Source organism: Siniperca chuatsi, linkage group LG8 (assembly GCF_020085105.1).
Source record: "Siniperca chuatsi isolate FFG_IHB_CAS linkage group LG8, ASM2008510v1, whole genome shotgun sequence".
Taxonomy (NCBI): Eukaryota; Metazoa; Chordata; class Actinopteri; order Centrarchiformes; family Sinipercidae; genus Siniperca; species Siniperca chuatsi.
Window position 1 is genome coordinate 4,113,476 of NC_058049.1, and position 13,386 is coordinate 4,126,861.

The 13,386-nt window shown below is 39.0% G+C and overlaps 1 long non-coding RNA gene across 1 annotated transcript; it reads right to left on the reverse strand.

Annotated features, from left to right (window-relative positions):
* Window positions 1-6,984: 6,984 nt before the first annotated feature.
* On the reverse strand, window positions 6,985-8,185 carry LOC122880505. Its single transcript, XR_006378947.1, has 3 exons — window positions 8,158-8,185; window positions 7,784-7,917; window positions 6,985-7,182 (listed from the first exon to the last, which is right to left on the reverse strand). It is a non-coding gene; the product is annotated as an uncharacterized LOC122880505 (long non-coding RNA).
* Between the last annotated feature and the right edge of the window lie 5,201 nt (window positions 8,186-13,386).

Consider the following 13,386-nt stretch of genomic DNA (forward strand, 5'->3'; position numbering starts at 1 on the left):
CATTTTTTCAAACAGAAAATAGTGCCAATTGAGAAATGTTGACTGTGAGGTCTGTCTTTTTTTTTACTTTATACCAGCTGTATTTAATAATAATAATAATAATAATAATAATAATAATAATAATAATAATAATAATAATAATAATGATAGATAGCTTGCATTTTTATAGCACCTTTCAGGGGACCCAAGGACACTTTACACATAAGGAGGCAGTCAAAACAAATAACACAAGAACATAAAATGATAGTAGCAATGTTTGCCGGGACAAACAAATTAAGTTAATTAAGTCCATAGGCCTTTTTCATTGTCTCAGTCTTTCAGTCTCTGTTTTGTTCCCTTGTTTCGTGAGTTCAACATTATTTTAGTCCTTCTTGCCTTCTCTCCATGTTTATGTCTCTCACAGCATGTGTCGAGGACAGCTGGAGTCGCTTCAGAGGACAGCCTGAAGCCAGCTCCCAGGTAACACCACACACACACACACACACATGCACACCTAGTACACACAGACACAGACATAGTGACTGCAGTCATTATGGATGTGTGAGTACTTTTACATGCATTAGTACTATACGACAAAGCACAGATACTGTACTGCGTGCAAACAAAAGCACATCATCATACAGTATCACATGTATGAATGCCCCCCACACACACACACACACACAGACACACTCACATTTAAAGAGCGTTTTACACTGGTCTTACCACTTTAACAAAATTATTTTCTTTGTAGTACTGACAGAAATGTTTCCTCATCAGATTAAGTAGAGGAGACACAACTCGAAAGAAGAAACTGTTTGACATTGAATTACATCAGTGGAGGTCAGAAGAACAGATGGGTGGAGAGATTTACCTTCCAGTTTCACACTCTGCAAACCAACTTACAACACGTCAGGTTTTTATGCTATGAGTGTTTCAGAAATACATGGTTTTAAGTGTACGGTATGAAAAATTGTAATCTGAAAAGAGACTAGAGACTAAAGCTGTCAGATAAATGTAGTGGACTAAAAAGTACAATTTTCCTCTGAGATGTAGTGGAGTAGAAGTAAAGTTGCATAAAATGGAACTATTGTTTCAGAGAATGCCTTTTTAACTATGACAAACACTTCTTAACTAATCCATGTTGGTTGCCTACAAGTAGCAGTCAGCTGACCTTGTAATATGACCAATATCGTAAGCTTCTAATATCTTCCATGTCAGCAATCAATTTATACATAACTTCAATGTATAGAACTTAACACATTTTCAAAAAGTTATTTCCCACTTTGGGTTTGATGAAATTGTTTGGAAGCGTATCTCAATATCAGAGAAATAGAATAGAATAGAACAGGACGAGTGGGTCCCACAGGAGAAGAGGCCATTATGCATGCTGGTGGCATTTGTTTATGGTTTAAACAGCTCTAGTCTTGCTATGTCTTTTGTGTGTAGCCAGTGTGCATGGACTGTGTATTTGTCTGCATAAGTGTGAGCAAATTTCAGGATCAGTGTCTGTGTGTGTGTGTGTACGTGTGTGTGAAGGTCACCGTGTGTGTGTGTGTGTGCGTGTGTGTATGGCATTGTGCTCATATGATGCACTGCAAATAGCAGCATGCCACAAAAGAGAGCAGACACCAGCGGCTGCTCTCTGTGGTATGATAGAAATACAACACACACACACACACACACACACACAGTTATTCCCTGGCCGAGAATGATAATGCAACTGCCAGACGAAGGGAAGAGACTAGCGAGTGAAGATATTGGTGGTAGACAAAAAAAAGGGAGAGAATAAAAAAGAGAAAAAAGGAACAAACAGAGAAAGGGAAGAAACAAAAAAGAAAGGAGCTAAAGTTAAAGACCAGAACATATCGGCTCCCTGAATCATTGATCAGCCATGCTAATGCTAACAGCCCAACACAGGAAACCTGCCTGCCGCCAGACTCTGAAACATGTACTGTCAACGGACATTTGACACCATCAGCGGCAACATGAAAAACTGAGTGTGTTTATGTACTGATTAATGTTCCAAATAAGAGCATCATTGTGGACAAGGCCAAAGTCTTGTTTTGGCATGGAACCAATAACCAGATACATGGACAGTCCAACCTTAGTGGTCATTAGATTTTGAAGTCAGAATACACCATTAGTATGTATATCCCATAACTCAGACTATTCAAGTTTTTCAAATTCAGGATAGGAATTTTATATGGATATGCAGGGCTGGACTGGGACAAAACACCACCCACCAGTACACCATCCTTGAGGTCCCCTTAAATATGAGTACTGTACTATTCCCCCAAACCACTACAAAGCTTAGTAGTAAGTACTGTAAGTAAGTGAACTCAACCTCCTGGCTTGACTAGACAATAAGGCGACATAAGGAGAGAGGGAGAGATGATTACAATTAACTGGGTGGGGTATTAACATGATCATGATCAGTTAAGATCGAGAATTGTTAATATTCCCTGACGTGTGCAAAAACCTGTACAATTTAAACAATACCACACTGGTAATGACCAAATAGCTGTTTATTCAATTAATACATGGAGCTGTTCCATCTTATTTCGTTGAATACTAACTACCTATTCAGTTCTTACAGATTTCAAGTATCCAAATATTGATGATGACTATTGCGAGATCACCTTTTTGTTTTATATTAATGTTCAGAGAGGAGTAATAGACCTGTTTATGTGATAGGCCAATTAAATCAAGGGCGTGCTTGTTTATTTGGGGAGTTTTAACTACAGTTGACTATTAAACTATTTTTCCCTATAATAGGCTAATGCATAAGCAGGCATATATACATTAGCACATACATTTTAGCACAGTAGAGCTCCAGATGTAACCTATACAGCCTTGTTGTGCTTTTTTATCAGGGGAAGCCTCAACCTAATAATTTGAATAATAATTTGATCAGTGGTTGAATGTAACTAAGTACATTTACTCAAGTACTGTACTAAAGAACAAATTCAAGGTCTTTGTACTTTACTTGAGTATTTCCATTTTATGCAACTTAACTTCTACTCCACTACATCTCAGAGGCAAATTGTACTTTTTAGTCCACTACATTTATCTGACAGCTTTAGTCTCTAGTCACTTTTCAGATTACAATTTTTCATACCTTTCCTGTACACTTCAAACCATGTGTTTCAAATTTTGGTGATTTGGGATTTGTGGTTTTGAATGTTTGTGATAAACTGAAGGATGAAATGTTCCTTTAGAAAATTCTCCTACCTCTTAATTTAAATAAGCTATTTAAAACCCCCCTTGGATTAGCTGGAAAATGCATCTTCACAAAGCTGAAAACAGGCTGTTTTTCTGAGCTCATGAAAAGTTGACTTTTTAGAGATACGTGGTTCTCACAGGACAGCGACGCTACAAACAAATGATATTCATGTAGAATATGATACATTACTGTAGCTTAAACTACCCAACAGTATATAAAGTAGTTAAAATGAGCTCAACCATAAACATCTACAGCAGTAAAATACAACAAACACATTAATGCAGCAGGAATATTAATCCAGAAATCATATATAATAGTAAAACACTGACAGGTAACATTTTACTGCACAATGAGTACTTTTACTTCTGATAAAACTTACATACTTTTATTTCAGTAAGGTTTTGAATGCAGGACTTTTACTTATAGTATTTTCACAGTGTGGTATTAGTACTTTTACTTAAGTAAAGGATCTGAATACTTCTTCCACCACTGATTATGATATGATATGGACCTAGGTCACTCACTGCTTAGCCAGCTGAAGTTGCAACAGCATTAGGGAACAATGCTAGGCATTTGAATCTATTTTTCATTTCTTGTTGCCCACAACTTCTGGGCCGGCCCAGTCAGAGATGCGACTGGGCCAGTCTAATGTCTTTATAGAAATTGAACCATTTATGAGCCGTAAATTAGCAAAAAAAGAAATAATTGTTGCTAACGACCAGCCCCCAAGGTGCGTCGGCCCACCAGGAAAATGCCCTATATGCCAGATTACCAGTTCAGCGCCGTGGATATGGATATTTCGTGTGGCAACGCAAAAGAATTAAGTTCTAAAATCCTGAATATAAATGAACACAAGATTAAGTAATGTGCATGCAGACTAATTCATGACAGACTTGATGACTGACAAAATGTCAAGCAACAAGTAAATGTTTACAGTTTTTACATCATTGGACTTTGGCTAAACAAAATACTGACCACAAGGGGCCACTGTATGGAATATTGTGGTACAAAATTTTTACTTGTGCTTCCTCTGGCTGTATTCTGTTACTATTTATAGCTCCAATGATGCCATGTCCTCTTCCAACCCTGTCTCCTAGATGTGTTTCATAGAAAACAGTAAATACTTTTTGAGAGAAATGTCGTCTATTATCAACATTTTTTATCAACATATTAAGGCAACTTTTTTATGAACATACTGCAAAGTATATGCAAAATGTTCACTGACAATGTATTTCATTTGTTTTCCCAACAATTTCTACTCATGGAAAGTAAAGCATGGTTCCTGTTTTCATTGTTTTGTTTAGGCAACTCAAAGCACTTGGTTAAGGAGAGAACGATTGTCATCTTGATTATATATTGAACACAAGTCTACAGCCACGTTAGCGGCTCTGTGAGGCTGCACTTAGGCACAGTGGTGCTTTGAGATGCTAACATGCTGATGTTTAGCAGGTCGCCATCTCACTTTAGCATTTTAGCATGCTAACATTTACTAAATAGGACCAAACATAAAGTACAGTCGAGGCTTGTGAAAGTGTCATTAGTTTTGCAGGTATCTGGTGACAAACCAAAGTATTGGACAAACTGAAATGTTGACCTGATGATGGCACAAGATTAAAAGTTAAGGGATCAACAAATTATAATTCATCCTGTGGGGAACATGAATGTCTGTACCAAATTCCATGGGAGTCCATCGAATAAATGTTGACCTGATGGTGGCATTTGGTACAGATATTCAAGGTCCAAAGTCATTAGGTGGGTGAATCCTAATGACTTTGGATCTTGAATATCTGTACCAAATGTATACATTTAGATAATTTATTTATACAAATACATGGAAGTCCATCCAATATTTGTCAAGATATTTCAATCTGGACCAACACTGCCGTCCCTATACCAGCCATGCACCTTGTGTGGCAAACTGTGTAAATAATAATGAGGTACTTTGTTATTAAGTGAAAAAAAATCTATTTAAACAATTCAAGACAGTTCTGAGATGGTGCAATAGTTAGATTTTTTGTGTACTCATCATCACTGCTAACAGATACATGAAGGGGCGCTGAACTTCGGCTCTCCAGGGTTTATCCTGTTACTATTTATATCCTGTTCTTTTCAGGACAATTTAGGATCCTTTCATTTTCATTCTGACAGTGTGGGTGAAAATGTTAAATATCTAATTGGAGAAGGATGGGCTGTGTTTTGGTACTTTAAATGCTGTTTTTGTGTTGCTGTTAATTTTGGATACTAAGAGAAATGTATTGTTCTCATTCAGACAAGCAGATTAACTGAAACTAGAACACATCTTTTTTTAGAAGGGTATCTCCTGTCCTGTGTGTTAATGGGGGTTTCAGTTTTAAGAGCTCAGGCTGTATTTCACTGTGTAGATGTGTAAGTGCGTGTGTGTGAGTGTGTATGTGTTTGTGTCGTGAGAGAAGTCCACACAAGAGAGAAAATCAGAGGGCCAGAATAAAAATAATTACTGAATAATATCTTTTACAGCCATGCCAGTAAATCTGTTGTGAATTTGAGAAACTGATTGGCATTGTTTCACATTTAAACATTTGACCCACTTTCTATATAATCCACTATAAATGCTGGTGTGACCAGGCCCTGCTAACATACATATCCAAAGTTGATTTCTGGTTCAGTTGAGTCAGCGTTTGTGTGCCCACTCTGATGGCTCATTTCTCAAACCTAAATTTGTTGTTGGGATTTTATTTCTCTACTTTTGTACTTTGTGGACTAACTGTGACTCTTGTTGCAAAGAAACATTCATAGCTGCATGTAGGCCTACTTGCTTTTTGTCGTCTGATATACTGTATAATAATCAGCCACATCAAATCTCCACATGGGTATCAAAATCAAAGTATGATACAATACAGCCAACTATAGCAGGGCACAGTATAGGCTGCTCTGAACAGTGATGTACTATAAACAACTGTTAAAGTTACCCATCACATATAGATGAGCACAATGATTTCTGGGTACAATTAAGACATCAAATGCAAAGGACACGTATCAACAAACCAACCTATAACAACACACACATGCATGAGCATTGTAAATACCAAGAAAAACAGTCCAGGCTGACGACAAGGGATCCAGTCCTCATCAACACCCATTACATACAATAGGCTACAGTGCTAACAGTGAAAAATACAGTTAATTGGGAATAGCCCTTAACCTTACAGAAGCAATCACAGAGGCCTGTTTTTTTTCCTGATCTTTGAGTTAAAGTTAGTGAAGTTTGTGATGATGGCAAGAATAGCATGCATGCCGGTATCTATATTAGAGTTAATTGGTAACCCAACATGGCTGCTGGCACACACAAAATAGGAAGTCACATTCACAGCACACTTCCCACATTTTGGTCCCCCTGCCCTAGTTTCACGTAGCCTTTAGAATCAATGCTAAAGTTTTACTGCTTGTTTTTAAGGGCACGGGCAGGCATGGCCCATTCCTACATTGCTGACCTTCTCTTTCAATATATTCCTGTTCACACTCTGAGGTCTGAGGACCAGTTGTTGCTGATTGCCCACAGTGCCTGGCTAGACACAGATAGCAGGAGGCCTCCATAGATTTAGAATAGCCTTCCATGGCCTTTTGAATCTCTATTAAAGATGTCCTAAATTGGCTTTGAACTAGTGTGTGTGGGTGTGTGTGTGTGTGCGTGTGTGTGTGTGTGTGCTGGCAGATGGACTAATGTGAGAAGTCAGACATCTTAAAATGAAACTGAAACGCATAGCATGCTTTGGTAGTTGACAGCACCCTTAGTACACCGTCACACACACACACACACACACACACACACACCTAATGAACAAACTACAAATCTTTACCACACATAGACTGTACAAAAGAAGTGGACTTAGCTGCCGTGACGTCATCCATTTGTTTGTGGACTACTGGTTTGAAGCCTCGAGTTTGGCGTTTTGGTTTTCTGGAGCCAGAAGTGACCATATTTGGACAAGAGGGTGGAGCTAGGAAGGAGTGAGGGAAACGCTAAGTTATCGGCTAATACTAGCGCTAGCTAAGTAACTTGGTTGGCAAGGTGCATCCGTAATTCACATTAACTGTGATATTAATTGGGAAGCTAATTTTGGCTAGCGAAAAACAGGTTTAAAACAAAATGTAAAACGACAGACTCATTAGAGTGTCTTTTAGTACAACCGAACGCTGTACAAGGTGAACAAAATGTTACAATTCATTTTCATAAATTGAAAACACACTGTGAAAGATGAAAACACAAAAACAAGTTCACAGCTATCCTGATCGACAGGTTGCTGTGGTAGAGACTTGTTAATCACAAGGAAGCCACGCCCTAAAGGATACCCTGCTTTATCATCTATTCTACTCTAAATGTGACCTTCATTTACAAAATGAACATCATGCTGTACTGAAGAAGACTTGAAACTAGCGATTGAGACCGTAAACCCATTATGAAAATGTTTACTGAGGTAATAAATCAAGTAGAAGTAGAGTCATTTTCTCATGGACTTCTATACAATCTGACTTATTTTTGCAACAAGTGGAGCCGCTCCCTGCTGGCCTTTAGACAGAATGCAGGTTTAAGGTACTTACGCATTGGCTTCTCTTTTCAGACCCGGAGGCTACGTCCACTTCTTTTATACAGTCTATGTTCCAACATCAGACCTGACTGCCCATCTCACCATCTGACCTTGGCTAATATTGGCTGCTGCAAAAACCCTGTCAATCTAGCAAGCAAGCAAAGTTTATTTATATAGTACCTTTCACAGACACTAGTCACAAAGTGCTTCACAGTCAAAGAAATAGAATCAAATAAATAAAAGAAAGATAAAACATCTGATAAAATATCCAAGGGATACAGATATAAGACACAAGTTAAAACATAAAATACCAGTTGCTACCTAAATGCCTGTCTGAACAGATATGTTTTTAGCTGCTTTTTAAAAGAGTTAACATAGTCCAAAGACCTCAGGCTTATCGGGAGACTATTCCAAAGCTTAGAGGCTGCTGACTGGAAAGCATGTCCGAGGTGCACTTAGAAAACCCTGGCTAGATGACCTAAGAGGTCGGCTCGTGGTGTGGGGGAGCAGAAGGTCCATGACATACTGTGGAGCCTGGCCATGTAGGGCTCTATAAGTGAGCACCAAAATTTTAAAATGAATTCTAAAATTAACAAATCTGTTGGGTGTAAGGAGGGTGCACTTCTTGTTTGGTTCCCGGGCGATGGCATCGGCCAATCACAATGAGCCGTGCGTCCTGCTCTTACAGTGCTAATATGGAGAATGTCTTTTTTTTTTAAGTTTAATATCTAATCATTTTACTTGCTTACTTACATATTTAAAAGTGACAAAATTGTATTTGATTCGATTAATGAAACTGAAATTAGGGAATGAATTTTTAACTTTCAGATGAAATTAAGTAGTAGCAAATTGAAGTAAAAAACACAAAATTTACTTTTACAATTTATCTTAGTGCCATCATTCCTGAGCTCCTGCTAAAATAAATGATTTAATATTTAATGATGATGTTGGAATTCTGAGTCCAAAATAAAATCCTGTGTATGTGTATGTTTGTGTGTGTGCATAAAAACCCTGCATTGCTAATGAGACAGTGGAGACTTGTGTGATAGTTCACCAGAGTTTGCTGCAGTACTACTGCATGCACATATAAACAGATGCACAGTGCTGCTCTGCGTCCTTTCCAGTCTCACGGAGCTGTTGCTTCAAAACAGTGTGAGTTAAAATTTCAGGCACGAAGATGCCTGATCTAAGTAGTGAATCATACACACACTGAAAAACCCACACACACCTCCTGTCTCCCAATCATTTAGCTTATCTTATCTACCTCTTTGGTACCAGCATCTGAAATGTAATAATTTTCTGCTTTTCTTTGTTTTATTTATTTTATTTTTGTTTGGGCTATGATGATTTGGGATGGCAATCTATCATTATTTTTGACATTTTATAGACTAAATTAAAGTTATTTCATAGTTTGATTGTGCACATTTTGCCATTTCTGAGTCTTGGAGCTTTGAACTAAAGTACAATTTAAAATAGATTTCTTTGGGTTTGAAAATGCTACTACACACACACACACGCACAACACATTTGTTATGATGCACCCAGTGATGGATCCTTTAGGCTTGTGATATGTGATATATGACTATGTGTTAGAATGTGCACGATGGCTACCCAGCATTTCCGGCTTTCTTTCAGAGCCTATGTCTCTTTGTGTTTCTCTATTCTCCTCTCAGTAAGTTCCTTTCCATTACAGCTGAACTTTATTACACTAAATATTTCATCTGTCTCTCAGGAGTTTCAGCTGTAGAGACTCTCAGTCTCACTCTCTACTGCTCATCTATCCCTCTCTATTTTCTCTCCAGTGGAGCAGTGACTCACACAGTAAAGCAGAACTTCACTCTACATCTCAGATGACTAATACATACATAGCAGCCCTGCTTTTCCACTTCACCTCCTCCTCCTTCTCTTTTTCCTCACCTCAGCTCCCCGTCACCTGCTTTTTACCTTTCCATTCCTCCTACGCCCAATTCAGACTGACAGCGACAAACAGCACGAAATTCAATTCATTTCCTGTGTTGAGAAGTACTGAGAAGGCTTTTCCTCCAAAAAGTCGTCTTTCAGCAAATATCTTACATCATACAGAAAAGTGAAGATCTCAAGTTCCATAAAGATAAAATAAGCAAAAAGAACAGCTTTTTTTGCCATATCAAATAATCCACAAATATATAACAGTCTGTTGCATGATTACCTGCAAGTTAAAAATGACGGCAGTGACTATCAGACAACCTTGACAATATATAGGCATGAAAATCAAAAATGGCACTTTCCGATCACACATTCCATCCATCCATTTTCTGCTGCTTATCACCCTTTTCCCTTGCTACCTCCTCCACCTCCTCCTGGGGTGTCCCACAGCACTTCCCATGCCAGCTGGGATATATTATCCTTCCAGCATTTCTGGGCCTGCCTCAGGGACTCCTTTCAGTTTGATGTGCATGGAATGCAGTACCTCCACAGAGAGGTATCTAGGCATCTGAACCACCTCAACTGGCTCCTTGCAATGTGAAGGAGCACTGATTCTAGTCAGAGCACCTTCTGGATATTCAGGCTCCTCTCCCTGTCCCCCGAGGGTGAACTGAGACACCCACCAAATGAAACTAATTTTGTTTGTTTGTTGAAAGCCGTTATTTCCCAGTGAAACCATCGTTTAAAAACACCAGGAAATGTTATTTTAAAATGTTATTTTTCAACCTTTGTTGTATTCTCATAATTGTGTCCTTCTCCTCCTGTAAAATAACATATATCGGGAAAGCAGTGTGTGCCTCCTAAAACTTTCCAAACAAACTTACATTTTACATAATTTTACATTCCATACCTTGTCTCTGATTCCGAATAAAAGTAAACACCAAAAATTAACCCCCACTATTGTAACTAACTGGATAAGGATCTCCTTTAAGGGCAACTTGCTGACTAACCAAGCTGGTTCCATATTCATCAAAACTGATAAATTATCAAACATTATCTTATAGCATTTCTAATTCTGTAATGAACGATAGCCTTTAAGAAATAATTAAAATCGAATTCAACTCCAATGTCCCATCATGTTTAGCTTTAAATGTCCATGGTTCTGCACTGGTCAGTGTGGCTGACTTTATCTTTTGTCAATAACTGTTACAACCTGATTGGTGTGGACAAGTGCTGGGTGTTTTCTGTGTGATTGTGGGCTGCTTTTGCGTGGTACTGTTTTGTGCGTGCATGCGTAAATTATGTGTGGATCTGATGGCAGATAGATTAGTGATTAACAGCAACAAGACTGCGAACTGGCACTGGTCCATTGAGTGTTGGCTACCAATGTTTTCACTGATATTTAATGTTGATAACCTCTCAATATCACATATGTTCTACCCACACTTCCCCGCTGCCATGTCCTGCCAGTGCGACCAGTAACTGAAAACCTTGCTGCTCTTCCCCACCACACACCTCTCAGGGCCGCAAAAACAAAATTTTGCAATAGACAAGATACACCCTCTGTTAAGAATTATTCTGTGGTATGACATATTAGTCGCAAAGAAAGAAGAAAGAAAATGGTGAGTTATATTATTTACAATATTTGGTCCCCTCCTGAAGCTGTCCATGGTTCTGACATGACTCCCTCCATCCTCCCACCCTGTTTTGCACAGGGTGGGAGGATGGCAAATGATGTACTGAGCTGGATGGCTGGCTGGTTGGGGATTTGTTACACCCAAATCATAAAGCCCATCCAATTTTTCAGCTTTGCAGCTTTTTGATGAGAACGCCGCGTTATTCACCTCTTGTCCACTTCCCCTGCTCCTCATGATCACCCCTCCCCCTTTTGACACAGTCATACTCACCTCAGCTCCTCCATCTCTTCTGCACCACCCTTCTCACATCTTCATCTCCTCCTCATGCATCTCCCTGCCTCTTCAGTTTGTCCACACCTCCTGCGGAGAGAAAAATGGACAGCATGTGCATCGTTGCCATGAACTCCCCCTGCACCTCCTCACTCACGCTGCAGATGCTGCAAAATACAACACACAGGTAGACACACACACTCACAAATGTGCTTATAAAGAGCTCCATATCTGTCATTTTCTTTCACTCTCTCTCATACACACGTGGACAAATACACACTGATACACACACATACACACACACACACACACACACACACACAGTTTTCCCCATAAGAATAGTCCAATCTATTATTGAGAAGACTGCCGTCATTTCAGGGCTTGAAGGTCACGGCATCAATAACTCTGCTGGCAGCCATGACCCCACTATCCACACACACATACACACAGCTGGTCACATGATGGAAACTCTCAGTGCCAGCAAATCCTGATTCAACAAAAACCCATTTTGACAGCAGGAATCAAGGCTTCAACATATGCAATTGATTTTCTTTTGGACTAAAGACGAGAGTGCGTAGATTAAAATGTGCAGACACTGATGACATACTTCTCTGTGCTTTTGGTGTTGGACAGTTTTTTATAGTTTCAGCTAGGTCCCTTAGTTTCAATTAAGGACCTCAAACCCATCCAACTCCTTTGGGATGAACTGGAACACCAACTGTCAGCCAGACCTTATCACCGAATATCAGTGTTGGACCTCATCAGTGCTCATCAGTGCTCATCAGTGCTTTTGTGCTCTTGTGCTCTTTTGTGCAGCCAGATTCCAAAGTCTGGTGGAAAGACTGAAACCAGAAGATTTGAGTTATAGCAGCAGATTAATGCCTGTGGCTTTGGAATAACATGTTCAACAATCACATATGGGTGTAATGGTCCATATACTTTGTTCACGTGTCCACATACTTTTGGCCACATAATGTACAATAGCTAAAAGGCTAACTAAAGAAAAAAACTGACACGATTAACGTCATTCTCACAAGTAATGTCGTGGACTTTATTCTCCACCATCTTCCATCTGCTTTATTGTTGACAGGTAAACCATCACACTTCTTGTATACAATAAATCGAAAATGTAAATAAAAGGAATGTTTAAAAGAAGGCCGAGCGCAATCTTGTGGCAAGAAATTGAGCCTCCTTTGGTTGTTTCTGTGTGACGTTGATCCTTGTTTAAAGGCATCTCAGGTCGGTAGCTCCTTATCAAGACCACATTTGATCTTTTGACAAAGTCATTCATGCACATGGGTGTGTGTGTGTGTGTGTGTGTGTGTGTTGGTGTTTTAATGAGGTGTAGTTCAGTTATCAGGCAAACACCGCGTCATGATGCTGTGTTGCTGTTAATGGCTTGCCTTTGAGAAATCAGAGTGCTGCAGTAAGCATATCAGCAGTACGATGGGTGAGCAACACACAGCAGCAAAGGCATGAAGGGCAAGCAGGAGATTTGGAGTCATAAAGGTCAATGGTGTGTATGTGTGTGTGTGTGTGTATGTGTGTGTGTGTGTGCATGTGAAAGAGAGAGAGAGGTGGTTTACTCATTAACTGTGTTCAATGTAATGGAGGTAAACACATTCACATACTCTTAAATTTTTTTTAAAGCAAATAATCAATAGATATTCTAGATACTGAAGAATATATATTTTTGCAGAAGACGCAAAAAAATATTAATATGTAATTTACGTAAACGGAATAGTTTTAGCACCTTTCAAATAATAATAATGTAGCTCAAAGTACTTTACCTAAATTTGCGTTA